Source organism: Schistocerca cancellata, chromosome 3, assembly GCF_023864275.1.
Source record: "Schistocerca cancellata isolate TAMUIC-IGC-003103 chromosome 3, iqSchCanc2.1, whole genome shotgun sequence".
Classification (NCBI taxonomy): Eukaryota; Metazoa; Arthropoda; class Insecta; order Orthoptera; family Acrididae; genus Schistocerca; species Schistocerca cancellata.
In genome coordinates, this window is record NC_064628.1 from 808,579,782 (window position 1) to 808,603,972 (window position 24,191).

The window sequence follows — 24,191 nt, forward strand, 5'->3', positions numbered from 1 at the left end:
TTCACCCTATAACAAAAGATACTAGCTAGGAGCAGTCAAAATAAATGAGAAAACCAGTTACATACCTAAAACTAAGCACAAAATTAGATCTGGTGTTTTATTCTTTAAACTAACCACCAATCTTTCTCTTTTATGAAAATGCAGATTATATTCATGTATGTTAATGGTAATCAGTTAAAATTGAAAAAATCAATTTTAAGGAGGCAGATGGCAAAACAAGAGGGGAATTAAAATTGCTTTGTCACAAGCCATGGCTCTTCTAGTGCTGTTTAATTATTTTGATGGTATCAAATTATTAGCAGAGTTTTGATCTTGATATGGAGATGAATCAGGTGTGTTTTGTATACGTTATTTACAAAACAATATAGATTAGTAATTATTTCAAATAATCCTCAATCCAGCAAGTTTGGTGGAAAGCAGGAGTTTTTCTGGATTATCCATCACCTGAGCTTTCTAGTGAGATATAAATTTCAGAAAAGGTAAATAATTTTTGTAATGTGAAATATTGTAAATTATGTGTTTCTTAAATTCAGTGTTGTTTCCGTGTTTTAGGAATTTTGAAGGTTATTTACAATTTGTAGTTTGTAACAGACTTGATGGAGACTCATTACATATTAAATTTCTTTGCAGTTACTTTGTGTTGTTTTATTATGTAATTTAAATCATGGTAGGAATTTGCAATCAGATATTGTTAGTTGGTTGATTTGGGGGAGGGGACCAAACAGTGAGGTCATTGGTCCCATAGGATTAGGGAAGGATTGGGAAGGAAATCACCAGTGCCCCTTCAGAGGAACCATCCTTGCATTTGCCTAAAGCAGTTTAGGGAAACCACAAAAACCTAAATCAGGGTAGTCAGATGTAGGTTTGAACCATCGTCCTCCCAAATGTGAGTCTGGTGTGCTAACCACTGTGCCACCTCACTCAGTGCTAATTGGAGAGATTCATTCATCCATTACATCAGTAAGTACATTTTATCATCACGCATAGGATTCCAATTACAAGTGTTAATCTTTAATGCACATCGAAAAAATATCAACCAAAGTTATCAATGCCAAGTCTGGTGATTTTTGTTGCTTGGCTACTGATCTATTATAAAGTGAAACAACCAATATCATAGGAAAAGTGTTACAATACCTTCTTAGAATTCCATTCATATTCCACTACGGATGGAATTCTAACAATTTTGACCAGATTATGTTGCTACCATATATGATGTTACACAAATTAGGTAAATTCCTCATGTATTAATGATGTCACAGCTACATTGTTGACAGTAAAAAATGTAAAGTGTAATATTCAAAATGGTATTTCAATATTTGAATGTTATCAAAAGTTTGCCTTTGTATAAGTGTAATACTGCAAGGAACTTTAAGTTACAGTGTTTTGAGTGATGGTTCTTTTGTATAAAAGAAGTTTACAGAACATGTCTAATGCTGATTTTCTTGAATGTGAAAGCTCTGACATCCCCTTGGCATCATCAGTATATTGAGCCCATGGCATTGGAATCTTGACATTTTCTGGTGTCACATATCATCTTTCATCATCTTATTTGTTGTTTTGTTGGGTTGTGGTGGTGAATCCTCATCAGGTTGACTTTTCTAGGTAGAAGCTTTTGCCCTACAACAGTGGAATCTTTTTCAGCTACAGAACCCAGATTGTCATAACCACATGCAGAATATTTGATCTTCTTGGACCTGGAAGTGACTGGCAGATAGGGATTTTACCCATGAATAGGTTAGAAAAAGAGTTGCTTGGATCAAATTGCTCAGATGAGAAATAAAATTTTGTTGTTGGGTTGGTACAACTCCCTTGAACATGGAACATAAGTTTTGCAGTAAGCTACAACATATAAGAAATTGGTGATTATGCTATTAATATTAATCTTACAACAAAAAGATCAATATTAGAGAAGGAAAGTTGCTACTCATGATAGAGCGGAGATGCTGAGTCGCGATTGGCACAACAAAAAGATTCACACAATTACAGCTTTGAGCCATTAAGGCCTTTATCAGTAATAGACACACACACACACACACACACACACACACACACACACATACACACACACACACACACACACACACACACACACACACACAAACACAACTTGCACAGACGTCTACAGTCTCAGATAACTGAAACCACATTGCGAGCAGCAGCACCAGTGCATGACGGGAGTGGCGACTGGGTGAAGGTAAGGAGGAGGCTTGGGCGGGTAGAGGGAGGGATGGTATAGTGGGGGTGGTGGACAGTGAAGTGCTGCACTGTCCACCACCCCACCATTTTGATGAGCTAGAGTAAAAATACTCACATACCTCTGTGAATGTTCATAGTGCTAGCCAGACACACAATGCCGCGATTGCAGTTCAGCAGGTGGACTGGGGTGGGTGTTGTGTTTGGTGGGTTGGTGGAGGGATAAAGAGGCAGGGAGCAAGAAGAAGTGTTGGGAACAGGTGACTGGAGGGTTGAAAGCAGAATAGTAATGCGGGAGGGAAGTGTGCAGCTGAGGGTTTCAATTAATTATCATTTATTCTAGAGAAGCTGCACAGTCATCAATGGTATCTGTTCTTTCGAGAACAGTTACTATCTTCATGTACAGTTAAAGGCTACCTGGCCATTGACCTTCGTCTGTGCGAATGTGCCCAAGTTGCTTGAACTCTTAAGAGAATCATCAGCTTAGTTGGCGCGAGTAATGAGTGGATGGGCAAATATCTGTTAGGAACATTACGTATGTAGATTGTGGACAGATGGCAATGTGGGTCTCATGGGAAGCATGCAATGGATAAGTCCCTGCAGTCACGCTATTCATCTGTGTCCTCAGTGGCTCAGATGGATAGAGCTTCTACCATGTAAGCAGGAGATCCCAGTTTCGGGCAAATATCTGTTAGGAACATTACATATGTAGATTGTGGACAGATGGCAATGTGGGTCTCATGGGAAGCATGCAATGGATAAGTCCCTGCAGTCACGCTATTCATCTGTGTCCTCAGTGGCTCAGATGGATAGAGCTTCTACCATGTAAGCAGGAGATCCCAGTTTCGAGTCACGTTTGGGGCACACATTTTCAGCTGTCCCCATCGAGGTATATCAACAACACCTGTCAGCAGCTGAGGGTTTCAATTAATTATCATTTATTCTAGAGAAGCTGTAGGGTCATCAGTGGTATCTGTTCTTTCGAGAACAGTTACTATCTTCATGTATTTGTGTAAATGTTGCTCTTCTGTCATGTTGAAGGATTCTCTTCAGTAGTCGTTAGCCCTGTTGTTGCAGGATCTTCTTCCGCTTTGCAGCAATGTCAGAAATTTTGATATTTTACAGGATTCCTGATATTCACAGTACACTCATGAAATGATCATATGGGAAAATCCCCACTTCATTGCTACCTTGAAGATGCTGTGTCCCATAGCTTGTACACCAACTCTAACACCACGGTCAAACTCATTTAAATCTCGATAACCTACCATTGTAGCAATAGTAACCAATTTAACAACTGTGCCAGACACTTGTTGTCTTATATAGGCATTGCTGACCACATGCCACATTCTGCCTGTTTGCATATCTTTGTATTTGAACACACATTCCTAAATCAGTTTCTTTGGTGCTTCAGTGTAGTTAAGAAATATGGCATCCTGTGACTTTAGCAAATATGGAAGGAATATCTGTCAAATATGTATTGTCAGTGGGTGTGAATTCAGTGGGATTTCTCAAATATTTTTTGAATCAATGAAAGACAAAGAAGAGGTAGTAATAATGCATGTTTCAGAGATCAGAATATTATGGGTGCCACTGGAAATGTGTCCAAAAGTATTAAGTAAGAAGAGTTAATGGCTATTGCATGATGCGCTCAAATACTAGAAAATATATTTTTTGTAATACCTGATGTAAGCATAACTGATTTTAGGAACAGAAAGTTTACTCCAGTGAGATGTTAATATTGATTTTGCAGCTGGAATATTTAGTGTTGTGTATAATGAAAAGTTACATGAAATCACTTTCATGAAAACATGAGGACAGAGACAAATGATGAATTAAACTTTCCTTTGAGATATTTACACGCAGAGTTTGATATGAATAAATCTGAGAGGAGTAAAATACAACAGGAGTAAATGAGAAAAATCAAAGATACTGGAGGTATGACATCTTGTCAGAGGGGTGATCTGGATAAAGTTTTTATTCAAAACAGTAAGGTAGTTTTTGACAAACCAGGCTTAGTAAAAGTCATTGAGCATGAAATAAATTTAAGAGAACCTGGATCTTTTTTTCCTTAAGCCCTCTGCTATTCCAGTATCAAAGAAAGAACTGAAAGGAAGAAAACAGAGAAAATATTGGGAATGGGAATAGCTGAAAGATCCAATAGCAAATACAACACAATAATGGTAGCAGCAAAAAGAATGTTGTCAGTGTAGTTTTTGATGCCACAGAATCAAATGAAGCATTTTTAATGAAAAATGACCAACCAACCAGCATGAATGAAATCCTTTAAAAATTCCATGGTTCTAAATTGCTCACTTAATTTGGATACTGGAACATTAGCTTAGCTAAAGAGTCCAGATCTAGTACAGCATTTTTGCACAAAGGTGTTACCAATACTGGGTACTGCCATTTGGACTCAGTTTATCTGTTTGTGCATTTATTATAGCTGTTGACATACATTTAGGCAATGAATTACTGAATAAATTGAAATTTATGTTGATTATATCTTGATTTCTGGTTCTCATTGGCAGAAGCATTTTTGGGTTGTAGATGAAGTACTTATACCTTTATGCAAAGTAAATGTGAAACTAAAACTAAATAAGTCTAAATTTGTAGAGAAGGAATTTAGTTTTAGGCAAAATAATGAATGAATGTGGTGCAGAGAAACTGAAAGCAATTGCAGATTAGATTAGATTAGAGGATCTATGCTGAGGAGATCCTCGTGGATGTGGGACATGTCATTTTTTTTTTTTTTTTTTTTTTTTTTTGAAATAACAATGCTAATAGTATGAGTAGATACAGTACATCATTTTTTTAAGCTGAAATAACAATACTAATAGTATGAATATATACAATACATCATTTGTTTCTATTAAAAAATTCGTCAATAGAGTAGAAGTGTGGATTAAAGCATACTAAACTGACCAAATGGGAATTATGTGTGCAGCTATTTGATCTGGAAATTATATAAATGAAGGATAAGGACAACATAGTGTAATTACAATGCTCTTTCTGGAATGCCAGTAGGAAAAAGGTATGATGATGGTCATGATGTAAATGGGGGTCAGATAAGATTATTTTATTTGCAGGGACTGAAAGATGAAAAACTGATAAGTGTCTATTTGTGAATATATGAAACAAAATGAAGATCCAAATTTGAAATTAATTAAACAAAACTAAAATTCACATTGTAACTTATGAATTTTAATTTTGTTTAATTAATTTCAAATTTGGATCTTCATTTTGTTTCATATATTCACAAATAGACCTGATGGTAACTTAGTCCGCAGCTCGTGGTCTTGTGGTAGCATTCTCGCTTCCTGCACACGGGGTCACGGGATCGATTACCGGCGGGGTCAGGGATTTTCCCTACCTGGAGATGACTGGATGTTGTATCATCTTAATCATCATCATCATCATCATTCATCCCCATTATGGTCAGAGGAAGGCAAAGGAAAACCACTTCTGCTAGGACCTTGCCTAGTCAGTGGTGTGGGTCTCCCACATCGTCTCCTACGCTCCTACGTATGGGACCTTATCATCATCATCATGGTAACTTAAAAGTGAAACAGTATTACACTACACACAAGAGGCCACTGTCCAGGTGAAAGTCTTTGGATAATCAAGATTAGTAATTGTGTTCCCCTGTGTGCCATTTTGATAAATTGATTGATTACCTGTATGAGAGCTACAGTCATCATGGGACTAGAAAAATTATTGCTGAAATTCAGGAAACTGTAATATTCAAAAGACTGTCTAGAAGTGATAAGAAAGGATTAGCTGAAAGGAATAGATGCCAAAGAGCAAAGATCATTACCATCTAAGAATCTAACACATTCCATTCTTCCTAATGCTCCCAAATGAGTTGCTAGGGCTATTCCCTACTCCTACAGGAGGATGTAAACATATTTTTGTAGCTCCAGATACTTTTTCTAAAAATGTACATCCTGTCCTATAAAGAAGGCCAACACTAAAAATATTGTAGAAAAAAAAGAAACATTATTTTCACAATGTGGGGGTACCACAATCACGTTTGTTAGACTTGAGCCTCTGTGTTTGTCTGAAAGGCACATTGTGTTGTACAAAATTAAACACATGAAAATGTTTACCTATTTTCCACTTTTGTTAGACATGGGCCTCTGTTTTTGTCTGCAAGATTTATGCAACACATTGCGTTGTACAAAATTAAACACATTAAAATGTTTACTTATTTTCCATGAAGGAATATGATCAAAAGAGTAATGAAAGAAATCAATAGATTGTGCATTACATATTGTGGTCAAGGAAGAATCTACTTGGGCCATTCAAATACTTAATTTTGAGGCCATAATAAATAACCTGTGGAATGAATCTACTGGATTTGCTCACTGTGAACTAATGTCTTGGGAAAAACACACCAACAGTATTGGGAAAGAAATTGAATTTCCCTTGTTAAGAGAGATAGCTCAGATGAAAAGATTATATTAACGAATGAAATGATGAATAAACAGGCAGTGGAGGGGAATTGGAGGTATGACAGTAACATAAAACTGATCAGATTCAATGTAGAGGATTCGGTATTGGTGAAAACAAAGGAAAAATCCAATTGGATAAATGAAGAAATATGGAAATTCCTGCATGCATATCAGCCAGTTCATCTCGTTTCACTATGCTGTGCTGTAACATACACTTACAGAGTTATGACCACACTCCAAATTCAGGGCTAGCATTTAGGTATATTCTATCATTCACTGCTTATGCTTGGTCAGACTGCTGGACACTGTTTATCAGAACAGACTTTGCCTGGCAATTGGACTTGTAAGTGAGTGGTGTGTGTAATAAGCATGTGTCAGTGATTGAGTCTGTGTTCTTTCAGTCATAACAATGAGAATGGTAGCATTTGGTGTATAAATCCTATTTCAGCTAAAAATATTATGAAATCTGTCACTTTGTGTTGGAATGTGACAATAATGAGAGTATGGATAATTTTTGTGCTGGGGAAAAAAGACTTGAGATGGCCTCATCAGCATTTTCTGGGTGTCATAGCAAGCCTAGATTCACTTCAGGAGGTCAAGTGGTTACTACGATATACACAAAATATTAGTTCTTTTTTTATAACCCTTTAATGTAGAATCCCTAACTTAGATGCATTCCGTGTCCACTTGAATGACAATATATTTTTATTACTTTCACAGAGTACAAGAATAATGTTTATGCTTGAATTGTACTGAAGGGGGCAGCACATATCTATGGGCATTTAAATTTAAACTTTGGTACACAGTTCTGACTAATAATGCCATCAATGCCAGATCTGAATTGTGTTGATGCCATTCTCTTATTCGGCAATCGCAGGGCAGACTGAACAGTGCTGCCCTCAGGCATAAGTAAACATCCAGCTGAGGAGGTGTAAGGAACCTCTTGAAGGCATGTTTCACCGGCACCTCTCATTTGTGGCTGGGTGTAGCAGCAACTGTCTATCTTGTGGTGACATTGTGAGTTATCAGTTCTTACCTGGGACCTCACTCTTCAGACAACACCACAATAATAACAATTATCTGCAGTTTAAGCTTTTGTCAGATGCAAGAAAAGCAAAAATTGTAAAAGAATATGGACAGTGTTAAAAAAATTAAGGAAACTCCGTAAGTATGTAAAGGAATAGAAGTCTACACAGCAGTAATACATGAAATAGTAATAAATTCATGCTAATTTGTTCAGTTTAAAAAACAACTAAGGTCAATTCTTTATAGCAATGTACCCATTTCATGAAAACATGTCACTATACTGCCCTTCATACTAAAGTAAATGAAGTTTAAATGACATGTTGTGTACGGTAATGGTCATAGAAAATAAATTGATTAGCTTTTGTCTCTTTATAATAAAGAGAAAAGGTCTGTTATCAATATTAAGACAGGGCAAGGACTTGAAATTTTAAATTAGGTAATGTATATGAAGTAATTATAAAGAGGAATAATGAATTGACAAAGTACTATGAGATAATGAAGCTGTGAAATAAATGGAGTATCTGAAATAGTAATGACTAATTGGTGGCAGAACACAGACATAAAAGAAGGTTATAACTAGGCAAGCAACAGCATATTGTGTGTTGTCAGTAGAAGCGCATGCTCCACAACATGACAATCGTGACCACTGTGCCTGTTTCACCACATTCACCATCTGGATTTTCCCCCAGACACCAGTTTCTCAGAACACTGCTGATGGACACTAGTGATACAACATGTCCTTGGTTCTTGCCATCCACCTGGTCTTAATTTATGTTAATTTCTTCTGTTTCAGCATTTCTTCACAGTAACTACTCTTTTCTTCACTCCATTTTAGTTTTCTACATCTTTCTCATTTTCTTACCTGTTTATTTTTCCTTGACCCTCCCACCTCTGTTAGGTACAATGCACTTAGCTTTTCACTCTTATTAACTTGTACATGATGTTTTAGCAGGAATCTCTGTCTTGCATATTACCCTGTCTTACACCCTCAAGCTGTCCATCTCTGGTCTCTGAGTGGTCAGCGCGACGGAATGTCGTACCTGACAGCCCGGGTTCGATTCCCGGCTGGGTCAGAGATTTTCTCTGCTCAGGGACTGGGTTTTGTGTTGTCCTTATCATCATTTCATCCCCATTGACACGCAAGTCGCCAAAGTGGTGTCAACTCGAAAGACTTGCACCAGGCGAATGGTACACCCGACAGGAGGCCCTAGCCACACGGCATTTCCATTTACCCTCAAGCTCTCAGGTTTTTAAATATTATCTGGTGCAGTGCACTACAATCAGTCTTTCCTCCTCATCTGGTATGCCTCCCCTGACCTGCAGTTCTGGGTAGCTTTTCCGAAATCTGCCCCTTTTCCTAGAAGTCTCCAGTCCTTTTCCTTCACCCCTCTTTCTTCCCCTTCAAACCTTCTACCTGAAGAAGTAGCCCCTGGCTCCAAAAGCTTGCCTAATTATATCCTTTTATGTGTGTGTTCTGCTGAAGCTTGGTGAGTAGGTTTTTTATATATCCAATTACATTATATTGCCAAAAATTGATTGTTTTTGAAGTAGTAATGAGAATTACAAGGTGTGGCAGTAAACAAACTGGGCTGATTGTTGTGCACATCTGCAGCCTCATTGATGACATAGAGAAATATGAGGGAGGTGGGTCTTTCCCTGAAATGTGTACAAAATTTCACTCCACTGTGTTGGCTAGTCTGGCTGTGAGCCTACTCAGAAAGGGTCATGTGTCTGAGCTCCGTTGGAATTATACTAAGCTCTAAAGTGGAAGAATGTGTTAACATAAAATTCCTCACAAAACAAGTTTATGGTGATCAGTGTCTGTTTCATATGCAATTTTTGAGTGGGTTAAGAGGTTGAAGGATGGTAGGGAAGACGCTGACAGTGATTTGAAATTGGGTCATACTTCCACTTCAAAAGCTGTAGAGAACATGGAGAAGGTAAGTAGAATTGTTTGAGAAGACTGCCGCCTAAGGATTAAATCAATTTCTGAACTTGTCTGCATCAGTAAGGAAACTGTTACCAGATTTTACATGATGATCTGAGAATGCCAAAGGTTTGTGCTAAATTGGTGCCAAGAATTCTCACAAATAAGCAGAAGCAACATAAAGTGGACTGGTGTGCTGCCACTTTTGAAAACATTGAAAATGACCATGATCAGCATAGTAATTACATGTGATGAAACATGGATATTCCAGTACAATCCAGAGACTAAGCGACAACCCATGCATTGGAAGAGCCCTCAATACCCTAGGGAGAAGAAAGCACACATGTGAAAGTCAAAATTCAAAGCAGTGATGGTTGTTTTCTTCAATATCCAAGAGGTTATATACACTGATTGGGTGCCTGAAGGCCAGACTGTCAATCAAGCTTATTATGTAACTGTTCTGATGATGTTCTGTGAATGTGTGTTATGCAGGACACCAGATATGGGGAAATATCGCTCATGGATTCTTCGCCAGAACAATGTGGTGGCCCATAATGCGGTGTCTGTGAACAGGTTTTTGGCGAAAAACGATGTTCCAGTAACAAAACATTCACCGTATTCTCCTGACATAGCACCATGCAAATTCTTTCTCTTCCCAGAATTGCAGTCTGTGCTCAATGGAACCAGGTTCAATGCCACGGATACAGTGAAGGAAAAAGAGACGAGCCTCCCCAACATCATAATAGAAAAAGACATTCACCACTGCTTCCAACAATGAACATTTGCATGGAGCAGTCCAAGGATTGGGGAGGGAACTACATTGAAGGGGACAACAATTCAGTTGTATAAGTTTGTTGAGTAAGAAGTTACAGCATGTGTCTGATATCTTTATTGTCACACTGTGTATAAGAGGTATTGTGATTAGCAGTGACAGTTAGGGATGGTACCTCTGTAATAGTTTATTTTGCAAATGCTCTTCTTCAGTCAACAAGATTGTGAGGAGAGAATTTAATAAGAGAGCAGACTTGAGTAGATAATGAAATGTAAAATGTGTTCTTTTGTGTAGAGACACCTATGAAGTTTGAGGCAACATTTGTCTAATACATGGTCATTTATGACATTGTCAGTAAGAAGTTGAATGAAATCCTAGCCTATATAACAGCTTATCAAATAAATAAATACTGGTGCATGTTCTGTTTTCTGTTAATTGATTTACGAAGTAAAACCAGTGTGTACATGTTTCTGTTTGAATAATTGAAAGAAATGTACTGATAAATAATGTGTTTCAATGAATGAATTTATAATTTGTCAATCTGGCAGGAAGAATTTTTGAGTAGTTAAGCAAAGATTGAGACTGTCATTCATTCTGATTTTTCTTTCAAGAAAATTGAGTGACTGAGAACAGTTTCCATCCACTTAAATGAATCAATTCATAGTTTTGTGAATATGTTGTGTATATTTGTAATTCATATTTCACCTAGAATATGGATTAATCCAGTTTATTTTAGATTTAAGAGCAAATTTTATTATTTCAATAATCTAGAGCATGTTGTGTATTTATTCATGAATATGGACACTGAATGCTGTTGCAACCATGGACTCTGACGAAAGTGCGTGGGCGATAGACCTACACCCTGTACCATTGGGAAAAAAGTAATTAATGAAATGAATGTCAGTGTACACTTGCTAATGATATGATGATGCAAGTGGAAAGAAAGTTTGTTCAAAATTTTTCTGTGTACACACACACACACACACACACACACACACACACTAGTTCCAATCGCATCTGCATTTATAGTGTACATAATCTAAATATTTTGATTTACACTTAATTTTGAAAGGAACAAAACATAGTGTATCATATTGATTGTATTCGGTCAAAAAATATGCCAGAGTGGAAGTGAGTTGCAACAGAGCCAGCCACAAGTGGGTGAGAGTGTTATGCATTGCAAAGCAACACATGGCTGACAGGCAGCACAAAGCAAACCTAGCAGCTGGGTGTGGTATAGCAACAGCCATTTGTGTATTAAATTATCCTTTTCTCAGTATCACAGCCTAAACCACCGGCCTGTGGCACCCAGTGGACATTCTGGAATGCAGTATGGGGTCCACTATTCAGCCACAAGACAGGACAGCCTGCCCTGAGCCCTGAGGGGACTGCCTGCTTACTGGAGGGAGATCACAGTCATTGTCAGCTGTGCTGCCATGTTGTGTCATCACAGCCGGAGACATCGCTGACAGTGGCATTTGAGTGATGGCATGTTTGGCCCCACTTTGTGTGCTTTCAGAAATGCCGGATGTCTACTGTTCCGCATGAGAGGCAACTGGATGCCTCCACCAAGCTGTTCCTGATGTACTACAGCTGAGGGCCAGAATAAAGAAATTAACTGCACAAATCTACTGTCATCCAAATGTTTCATTTCATTCTCTACGGGTGACAATCTAAACACCATTTAACACCAGTGTCAGAATACTGACGTCACCTTCTTAGAGCAACATCTGAACCTACATCCTACAGTACAGTAAGGGGGGGGACAGACAAAATTAAATTGCATTTTGCTCACAGAGGCGAGGTTTGACGATTGTGCATTTTCTAAAGTAGATTTTATTGCACCAGTGGATTTTTCTAGTTTTAAAGGTAATGGAAGTCACGTTTGGTTAGTGCCCATTAGATGTGCACAGTGTAGCCTTGAGGATCACTCAGCACCTTGTACAAAATCATTTATAGTAAAATGTTGTACATGTAATGATTGAGGGCAGATGGCTAGACAATGCTGGGATTTGAGAGGGCTCAATATTAGATGTAAGAATTAAGTTAATGTATTTGTTTTCTCGTCTTGTGAATGTTAGTTCACAAAATGAGTCTTGTCAATGACAAGCTCCGACAGAAAAATGGTTCAAATAGCTCTGAGCACTATGGGACTCAACTGCTGTGGTCATAAGTCCCCTAGAACTTAGAACCACTTAAACCTAACTAACCTAAGGACATTACACACATCCATGCCCAAGGCAGGATTCGAACCTGCGACCGTAGCAGTCCCGCGGTTCCAGACTGTAGCGCCTTTAACCGCTCGGCCACTCCGGCTGGCCTTCGACAGAACCAGAGATGCAAGGCATGTCAGACCTGGAAGCAGTACACATATTGTTATAAAAGGTAACACAGTTAACAGCAGATAATACAGAATTGCTTGGGCTGGTAGAATCACAATTGTCACAAGCGCATGTAGATTTGTCAGTCACAAGTTTAATTGCTCATTTTTCGGTAAGGTGGCCGATGATGTGCAGGCTTTGGTGGGAGACCTTGGAAATCTAGCTCAGATGAAAGGATGGTCTGATAAGGAATTATTGAATGTCACAAAATTGAGACTAACAGGGGAAGTATAAACTTGTGTAAGATAAACAGAAGCTCTTAAGGGAGTCACAACATTCAAAGAATTTAAAGAAGGGTTAATTCAAAGATATATGAAAAGAAATAGTGCTATAGGAAACAATTAGAGGTAATAACTAAGAGAAATATGGAAACTCTGGAACAATTTGCAGATAGGATAATGAAAATTAATGCATGTACCTAGGAATTAGGACAGAGGGCTGTGGCCAGTGAAATTATTTTGCAAGAAGCTGAGCAGAGGGTGCTTGATGCTTTTTTAAGAGTCTTACATGCAGATATGTCAAGATATGTGCAGATAGGGAGTCTGATAGATTTGCGTGCAGCAGTGTGGTTTGCTATAGGGAGTGAGGAGACCAATTTGTCGACTGGAATACAGGGTAAACCATCTGTGTTTGCAGCTAATATACCATGTTTCAGGTGTGGACAAATGAGGCATGTAAGGAGACATTGTCACCAGCCTCAAAGTGATGTGAATAAAGTAACATGAAATAATAGTTTAAGAAGTGGAGGGCCAGGGAGGAATAAGGTGTTAAACATCAGCAGTAACCCCAGGTCCACTTACAGTCCTTCGCAGAAAGACTGGATGCTATGAAGTTGTGTACAGAGGTGGATTATTTGATAAGAGGAATAGCAGGAAAAAAGGGTTACATGATATTACTGGACACAGGGGCACATGTGTTGGTTGCCTTTAGTGATCTGGTGAAATGTAACCAATGGGACCCACTACAGTACAGATTGCGTGGAGTGCGGGATAAAGGTGTCACACCATTATGATTGGTGAACATAGACTTTTGCCTGGATACATTTCAATTTAAACAATATGTAGAGATTGTGCCACATGAAAGTGAGGGATACAACATGATTCTGGGATTAGATTTCTTATATCAGCATTGTACTGTAATAAATCTTTGGCTACATAAGGTGCAACCTGACAGAAAATTGTTTCAGTTAGGTGAAGTCATTGCCAATGTAGCGATGTCATCAGGGGAGTCTGTTGCAAAAGACAAACCAATTACACGGTGAACAACCACACTAAGACTTGATTCATGTAATTGTGTACGTACCTAAGGGTATTGGGAAATCACTTTGGGTCAGGGTTGAATCTAGCTTGCCAGCAGAAATTTTGTCTGGTAGAACTGTTAGAATAGAATGAAGTACTAGATCAGATAGGTCACTTAGTTAAAAGAAATACTGTGTGCATACTAGATTTAAATGGTGCAAAGAAGGTACCTATTTCTATAGATAATTTTAGCCCAGAGGACATAGGGAAATCAAAGGGGTTATTAATCGCTAATATGGATATCCTGGAGGAAGAAGAATGGGACATGAGGGGCGCCATCCATGCACAATAGTTGGAAGCCACTGAAACTGTATTACAAGAAAAAGTGAAGCACCTAGAGGGAAGCAATAGGTAATGGGTGGAAAAATTTCTTTTGTAATTTAAGGACCTTTTTTTTTCCAAAAGGGCCATTACCAGCTACAGATCTTATACAGCATTGCACACCAATGGGAAATGAATCACCAGTCTAGTGCAAACTGTACAGAATACCTAGGTGCTTGCAGCCAATTTTGGAGGAATTTACCTATCATCAGCTGAAAGATGGAATAATTAAAGAAAATAATAGTCCATTGGGGGCAGGAATAATCATTATGCCAAAAAAATCAATGGATGGAATACGAAAAATAGTTGTTTTTGTGGTTACAGACACATAAATGTCAGAACCATAACAGATACCAGCCCTTTGCCAAAAATTACAGAAGCCTTGGATCATTTAGGGAAATTCAAATATTTGTCAACAATAAATTTGAAGAGCAGTTATTGCCATACAGAGGTTGCACTGCAGGCTCAACGTAAAACAGCGTTTTCAGCACCCTGGGAACACTACCAATTCGGAAGAATGCCATTTGGAGTAAAAAAAATACACCTGTAGTGTTTCAGAGGTTGTTGGACAGGCTACTCAGAGGTTTAAAACTACAGTAATGATTAGTGTATGTCAATAACAGAATTGCTATGGGAGTGATATGGAATAGCATATGCAGTGATTAAGGAAAGTATTTCTAAGATTCAAAGCAGCGAAGGTAATTCTGGGTACAAAATAGTGTAATTTTGTAATGGAAGAGGTTGCATACCTCAGTCATATCATAAGTAATGATGGAGTTAAGACAGCTCCAAGATTAAATGAACCTGTACATGAACTTTCTGTACCAGAATCTGTAAAGAAGTTGCAATTGTTCTTGGGGCTCACAAACTATTACCACTGGTTTGTAAAAGGATTTGCGGATATTGCCAGACCACTGACACAAATGTTAAAAAAGGGTACTAAATTTGTGTGGTCAGAAGAGTGCCAGTGTGCTTTTGAGGAGCTAAGAGAAACTTTAACGTTGGGTCCAATATTGATGTTTCCAGATTTTAATACAGAATCTGTGTTATCATGTGGTGCATCAAACCATGCACTTGGCTGTGTGTTGTCACGAGAGGTAGAAGGCACTGAGTGTCCAACAGTTTATCCATCAAGGCAACTAACTTCTGCAGAAAGAAATTATTCCACACTAGAGAAAGAGATGTTAAGCTTTGTTTATGGAATCACATATTTCAAATGTTACCTGTACGGTAAAAAGTTTATAGTAATGACAAATCACGAGGCATTAAAATGGTTGTTGGGGTTAAAGGTCCCTTCCAGTAGGTTGGTTAAAGGACCATTCCAGTAGGTAGACATGATGGGCAGTAAGACTAAGTGAATTTGGTTTTGAAGTTACGCATAAACTTGGGAAGAAGCATTGAAATGTAGATGGCTGGAGAGGAAAGTACCAGTACTACATATTGGGGGGAGTGAACACATAATGTGTAGTGGGGTGATCACTCTGTTGTAGAAACAATTCCAAAGCCAAGATCACTTAAATACTGTTTACTGGATAACTGGTTTCAACACACCAAACACACTTCTACAACAGAGTGATCGCCCCACTACACACAATGTGTTCGGTTATCCCGTAAACAGTATGTAAGCGATCTTGGCTTTTGAAATATTTCTACAACAGAGTGATTGCCCCACTACACACAATGTTGTCACTGCAAAATAGTATGCCATGCCAGGCAGTGCGACATGTTTATGCCTTGTTATCTTTAGAGAATGTATATAGTGTAACTCATGTAAGCTCTCCCTCAAACATGTCATGTTATATCTTCACAGATCTGATGATGGCAACTTTAGTGTGTTGAAACCAGTTATCCGGTAAACAGTATTTAAGCGATCTTGGCTTTTGAATTATTTCTACATCTACAAGGAATATGTACTTACTTACAGTCATTGATTATTTTTCAAGATACATATAAATGGTCGCAATGACAAACCATCAGGGAACAAAAGTGGCACAAGCACTTATGAATAATCAGATATTGTGGTTTGGAGTGCCTCAAACAATAATAACAGACCAGGGAACGAACTTCATGTCAGTTCTGTTCAAGGAATGGTGTAAGTTATTGAATGAGAAGAAGTTAAGGACGCGTCCTGCCCATCCAATGCCAATGGAAGAACCGAAAGAGTGCATAGGACAATAAGGAAGATGCTTGGATACTACATTGACTCACATCACACTGAGATGTCTGTTTGAAGTATTTCATTTCTGCCTACAACTCGAAGCAGCATACGAATACAGGATTATTGCCATATGAAGTAGTATATGGTCATAAAATGCCATCACCATTTGACATATTGAAAACAAAGAAAGAGAAGATTAGAGAGTCTGTTAATGAATTTGCCAGAATGACTAGGCAGATTTGGAATAGGGGATGGAGGGCAAATTCATGAACACTGGAGAAACAAGAAGAAGCAGTGGACCATATGGCAAGAATGTCACAGTATAAGTTTGGTTAGTGGGTGATGCTGTCAACTTCATATACGCGGAAGGGAAAAACATTAGTGTAATTAGTATAAGCAGCTGCAGAGCAGCAATGAATTTAAGGGGGAGGAAAGTAATAGGTGTTCCTGCCCGTAGGCAAGGTACAGAGAAGGTGAGATTATGAGGTTCATAGTGGGACTACTGATCTTCTTGGAGGTGGAAGCATTACAGAACCAGCTCCTGGAAAGGAATGCAGGTGGTATTCAATGAGAGATGCTTAACGAGATTGGAAGAAGCATTCTACAAATTCCTTAAGGGAACAGAAAGGCTCGGGATACCAAAGGAAGTGCCATGTTATGTGAGAGAATTCATGGAGCATATGCAAAATTAAGGAGTGAGATGACCTAGGTACTTTGGGTTATTCCACATACACAAAGGCTGAGGCGCTGGATCGTTGCTGAAGGTAGGCTTATGAAAACAATATTTGGCACTGCTGATGAGGAAGACATTCAAAGGACGAACAACACTGTGGAAGAGGTTAAACAGTGAGCAAAAGGTGACAAAGCTGTGAGTGATTGGCACACTACACAGATTGCAAGTTTATAGAAGGACATGCTGAATAACACAGGACTACTACAACAACTGACCAGATTGTAGTGCGGTATACCAGAGCTGCAGAAGAGGCAGTTAATCAGGTCTCTGATGAGAACTACAAACCAAAGTAGAAGTCTTAAATAGGGAAGCAGTTATGACAAAATGGTTGCAGTCCATAAGAGTTACTGTTTGGGAAGCACAGAAGAAAGTAACAGTACTACAGGAGGCTATGCAGCAGGCTGTGGGAGGTCATCTAGAGGTAAACTTGTTGTTGCCAGAGCATTGTCTAAAGGGTTTAAGGAAAGTACAGAAGGAATTACTGCCCAAACAACCTGAGCACAAAAACCTATCTTTTTATTTCATGGTAGCCACAGTATCAGTGAGAACTGAGGGAGTGAAGGTTTACATTTCAGTTTCTGTACCAGTAGCAGGGAAACGAGCACATTATAAGTGCTTCATAGCTCACATGTATCCTGTCATGTGGGGGATACTGAAGAAATTTGTAAGAGTAAAAACACAATGACTGCTGTTAATTGCAAAAGACAAAGGAAGATATTTAGAAATGGAGGAAGCAAAGTTACAAAAATGCCATTGAGAGGAAGTCACAGTCTGCCTGACTATGGTAATAAGATAAGGGTAGGATTCTTGCAGTGAAATTGCTGAGAATGCAATAAAAAAGTGATTGGGCTGGAATTGCACATTCAGAAGATTGAGATGCATTGGTTGTACTCTTCCTTTGACTAATGGTTAGTTGTTTTGAGAAGTGGAAGCTTACATCAGCAAAGAGGCTAGAATTGAATGGGAGTGGTTTGTTATTATCTGAAACAGCATTTGAGATAATGTGGCCTACTTTCCGGTGACTTTCCCACCTTGATTTCAGGAGCCTTTTGCAGCCTCGTTGGCAGTGGCTGGGGGAGCTCATGAAAGTGCTACTTACCACAAATCTAACCAGCTTAAGTCAAACTATAGTGCTGGAATTATGGTCTATATAAATATACTTCTACCAGTATCAGACCCAGCTGTCATTTAGATTCCAGTGGATTGGATACCCTGAGCATAAAAGCAGCAGAAGGAAGCTGATCACACAAGGGGGTAGTATTAAGAATAATTGATTTATTTTAGCTTGTAAGTTGGGAACAGAGGGTTAGAAGTGATCATGCAAGGAGCCTAGTAATGAAATAAGTTCCATGGTGATTGAGTTTAGGAGCTGGGCAATAGGTCCTTTGGATATGTGTAAGATTAAATAAGAGGGTTAAGGAAACCAACTGTAAGCAACGCAGGGACAGAAGGGTTGGTTGACAGGAATTATAGTGTAAAGGATAATCTAGTTTGTTCAACCCCAGTGATTGGATCTTGATAAAAAGGAGGGTGGTGTAGTGTGTGAACCATATTCAGTCAAAAAATATGCCAGAGTGAAAGTGAGTTGCAACAGAGTCACCCACAGGTGGGCAACAGTGATATGCGTTGCAAAGCAAGACACGACCAACTGATGCAACGCAAAGCCAGCTGGATGTGACATAGGAACAGCCAATGCTGCAGTATGCTAGCAGAAGGGATGAAGCCTTTCCCCATCTGCAATCATGGAAGTGTTAAGAGTTTGTGTCTTAAGTCATAAATGAACATAGTCTGGAGTGTATAAATACTCAGCCATTCATGCACTAAATTATTCTTTTCTCAGTATCACAGCCTACACCACCAACCCGTGATGCCCAGAGCAACATCCTGGAATCCAGTATGGGTTCCGCTGTTCGACCACAACAGGGCAGACTGTCTTGAGTCATGAGGAAATTGTCCACTCACTGGATGCAGTTCTTGGCCATTGTCAGTTGCACCAACACACTGTCATCACAATCGCAGCCAGGTATGTGGCTGACTGTGGCATTCGAGTGATGCCATGCTCAGCCCACTCTTTGCTCTCTCAGCAATTCCAAGTGTCTATTGTTTTGCATGAGAGATGACTGGATGACTTCACCAAGCTGTTTCTGATGTGTTATGGCTGAGGGCTGGAAGAAAGAAATTAATTGAACAAGTCTACTGTTGTTATGACACCTTGTTTCACTCTCTATGTGTGACAATCCAAGGGTTATATAACAATATTGAAGTCAGGTGTTTTTCTTTCAAGAAAATGATTTAAAGTTGGTATTACACAGGTTTTTAAACAGCGTCACGTATGGGACTTTTTTATGGCTGCTTACAAGTCACCATTCATCTTCCAAAATATTAAAAATACCTCATACCCTCAGGTTTGCCCCTCCCCCTGCCCCCCCCCTCCTTCAAACAAACATATTTTCGCCCTTGGAAAACTTGGCTAATGAAAAATAACTAATGACAGAAAATTTTATTGCAGCACATAAGAGGAATATGAGCTGAGCTACTCAGTCATTTCAGAGACATGAGCACGTACCATCAGAAAGACTGGAATCTAGACTTTACAGCAATATCTTTTAATTTTTATGCTCTAATTAACTTGGCAGAGAGTTAGTATTGAAGTTTGCATCAAGCTAAAACCACTGCTGCCTTTTGTGCTATTACACCTATTTAATTCCCAAGTTTGACATTATATTTTTGTTGTCTTAAATTTTCTGGTCCACATGACACCCTTCACTAATCCATGAAGCCACTAATTAAGAATTTGCATAATTTATCATAATTTCAAATGTGGCAAATGTATTCATAAGTGGATTTTTCATAGCATAGGCACACAAAATAGTTACGTACACTTTTTTATTTTATTAAATAACTACCTGTTTAGCAAACCAAGTCATCCACTCTTGTAAATTTCAACCTAAAAGTTTTATGAACAAATATATATTTTCCAAAATCTCAGAATATCCTTACACCAGTTTATAAATAGCTCTATCCGTCCAAAAATCTTCAGTCACACATTAGCTAGCACACAAGAAACAACTATGTACCAAAGTCTGACATCATGTAATTTCATATGTCGTACCTTTGTGAATGTATTTGGAAGTTCATTTCATGCCTAAGTGTCAGCCATGTATTACTTTGAAATTATGGTCTGCTTATGTTCCGGAGGTAATTTCTTCATGTCAGATAAATACAGTTCTGCTCATTATTATCAGCCATTGTGGAACCTACTGCATCCACTAATTGTGTAATTTGACAACAACTTTGAAATGCTCATCTGTCAGCCCTCATGTGTGAAAGTGCACTATGTCTGCCACTGTTACCATGAGTAGTAGGATATTAGAAGTAACTGCCTGTGAAGAACATTTCTTGTAGGAACTGAAACTGGTCATCATATTGTCATGGGTAACAAAAAATATGGAATAAGTCAAATTAATTAAAAGCCACATTGTGTATTTTCCATAAAATCAGTTTTACTGTCTTTCAAAAATCGCTCTACAGTGAGACACTGGGAGCAACCATTTAATCACTGATGGATTATGTTGCAATGATCAATACTTCTTTTAAAATTTTTCTTTGAAATCATTCCAAAAAGTGAACACTTCAAAATGCACTGTGCTCCATTCCGATGTATCACCTTCTAAGTAATTGAGAACGAAATCTATCCTTCTAGTGTCATCCCAACTTTTATGTAATGACCTATAAAACACTCCTGTGATGTATGCAAGATGAACCTACCCTTCAGGTTTAAAGTTTGGAAATTGTTTGCTAAAATTTCCTCCATTCTCTAAGCAAAGCCCTAGTAGCTTTGTTGGAGGTCCACAGTTGTCATTAAGGTTCTTTCTCTTAAGCCCATCTTTAGTTTTTAGTAACTCTTCCCATACTCTTTTTAACTCTGCCTCTGTCTCATCTAATGAATGAGATGTACCGAAATATGGTTCAATCTTTTCCTGAACTTTATGTTCTATTAAATCACCAACATGCTCCTCTAGTGTTTTGAGAGTGGCGCCTGAGATTCCAGTCTTGTCTGAATCTTTATTTTGCTCCAGGACATTTAATCTTGTTGCAGTGTTTGAAATTCATTTCCTGTAAATTATTTTATTTGTTTAATATCCTTATTAACATCTCTAAATTGTACATTTACCTCATTTCTCACAAAATCATTCTTTTTAAATGCAACAGAAAATAATTCCCCCTTTTATTTTTATGATAGAAGATTGTAATTTATATATTTTATTATTTATTTCTAACATTTCTTCATGAGTCGGTAATGTGTTAATTGATCATGGTATTTGTCATGTCTAACTGTTTTTGTTTCAGCAGTGATTTGCTCAACTTCAGTCCCATGAGAATCTATTTCACATTTAATTCTATCTTTCCTTCAACAAGAGGTTTTTTTGAACCATCTACTGAGGTGTCTAAGCTTGCATTCAGTTGTTCACTAAAGCTTTTAAAATGGTCTTTTAAATGTGCCTCCATTCTTCTTGCCACCACTGCATACAACTACAGTGATAAGAAGTTTATAACTTATTTTCTCTGACCAGTAAGTGTTAAACTGTGGCTGACTTATTCAGAAACTTTTTAGAACAACAAAATGAACCCCATAAAATGTACACCTTCCCCTGAACAACAAAAAAATTTGGTTTTAATACAGCTCAGTGAAATAAGCCAAGCAGCTCACCCCATTGTTATGTTAAACAAGCCACATCACTGTAATAAGTGAGGTCGGATGATTGTACTTTGTTGACTACCAAGCAACTGGCACTTACAAGTAACTGTGAAGGTCACATTCAGTAGTCATTGACTGCTAATCATCTGTCTTGTGAGCTTAATACCCTTCTGCAAGTAAGTTTAATCATTACTTGTCACCAGGATTGTTTCTTTCAAATGTTTGAGTTTCAGTGCATGTGTTTTTAATACACATTTCTTATTGGTGTTCCTTCTTAATTAATTCCATGTAAGCCCAGGTTTGAGTTTGTTTACTTGCAGTTATCAATATATGCACCTGAAATATACTTACGTAAGACTGACATTGTGCAGGTCATCAGACTTTCTTGCCATTACAGTCTTGAGTAAGCTAGAAGTTAAATGCTCCTGTGTATATGGAACTCTCAGAAATAAATATGAAGAGCCCTGTAAAAATTTCAATTTTTGACTGCTCATGACTAGCAAAATATAAAAGTTTGAGTCCTCGTCCTGGCACACAGATGCACATGACATTTTCTATAAGCATCATTGTACTTACTGCATTATCCATATTTTATGTTCCTCAGTGGTAATGTTTGGGTGGTTGTAAGGATAACACTGCCCATGCTAGAGACATACAATTAATTTCATAATATTTTTGTTTTCCAAGTTACTTTTATTTTCACACAATCATTGATCTATGCAGGGTACTGTAAATATCAACAGGAGAATTTTTCTTTTTAAAAAGTTCTTTCCAGTTTCACTGTAGCCTCTAGTCCTCATTGTAAGGGGTTTATTACAGGTTCCACCGAAGCCATCACACACTGACCTTGGCGATCCAGAACCGCACCTAGCTACTGTCAGTGTAGATGAAATACAGCATCTTGCTACTGAACTGCAGTATTGCCTTAAGGACCAGAAACATTATGAGGAGCTCAACTGGCTTGGATTTCACTCAGGTAAATTAAAAGACTAACAAGAGAATTGCGCAATACAGAGTACAGCATGTCGAAGCAAGCCCAGGAGGTTCTTCTCTCTCTCTCCCTCTCTCTCTCTTAAGGAAAAAGAAAAGAAAGGTAGTGTCAGCTACATTGTAGCTGTTAAGATAGACTGAAAGTATTTTAAGGAAATATTGGAGTCACCAATTTTTTGTCACTTGCAGAATGCTTTTTATGATAGTTTGTACATCTCTTCCTGCCTTGCATGTGTATTGGTGAATGAGCAGAAACAGCGGAGACAGAAGAGCATAATGCAGGAAAAACATCAGCATTTCAAGCACTTAAAGCATGCTTAAAACCTTGCACACCATTAATATTTTGGAATACTACCCATTTTTATCAACAGCTAAACAGTTGCAGAAATAATTGTTAGAAAGTTGACAAGCAGAGAAATAAAATCATGGCATTTTTGATACAACATTACAGTTGTATCCTATGAGGGATGAAATTTGTTTAAATGGTATAATACATACACATACATCATTTTATATCAATTCTTCAGTATAGTTTGTATGATCATTTTTGAATTTTGTAGATATTACTCACAGTGAAACAGTTCCTTGTTTGTTCATACTGTCTATTGAGTGACATAACTAAACATTATTCATACACTAAACACATCTAAAAAAATGAACTCAGGTACTATATAGAAAATACTAGTTTTATTGAGACAAATTTTAGGTGGAGTAAGAAATGCGCCTGGGTATTGTGCTGTGGACCATATACTTGAACACGTTAAAAAAATGTGGCAATGTGAACTGATTATACCCAAATGAGTGATGTTAAAGAGTACTGTTCCGCTGATAAACTTGAAATGAATAAGAGGTGTCACAAATTATATTATCCAACTATTTTCTTGTGACATGTATTGCTTCAAGGGGAGTCTGAACTATATCAAGTTTTTATGGCATCCCCCTGAAAGGCAGAGATGTTCTTACATACCAGCCCAGGCCCAAGAGTCCAACTAAAGTAATTCATCATTTTCTGCAACTGGTAAGAACAGGTTTCAAATTAAATGTTGAAAATTATTCTGTTCCATTTTTCAGATTTTGATATAAGATTTTTGCAAGTAAACAGTACTCATTTTGAATTTGTGGGACTAATTTATATTGAGGTTCCTAAAGATTGATATAAAGATGTGGAAATAGTAATTCACTCATTGTTGTATACAAATGTGTCAAAATAGTCATTCATTGAATGCATAACTGAACAAT

General features: G+C 38.0%; 1 long non-coding RNA gene across 1 annotated transcript in view; it reads left to right on the forward strand.

Annotated features, from left to right (window-relative positions):
- The window catches only part of LOC126177077 (uncharacterized), a 39,051-nt gene extending 16,119 nt beyond the window's left edge, over positions 1-22,932 (forward strand). The window contains exons 2-3 of the long non-coding RNA XR_007535744.1: positions 19,104-19,286; positions 22,782-22,932. This is a non-coding gene — a long non-coding RNA (uncharacterized LOC126177077). The remainder of the gene's footprint in view (positions 1-19,103; positions 19,287-22,781) is intronic.
- The last annotated feature ends 1,259 nt before the right edge of the window (positions 22,933-24,191 follow it).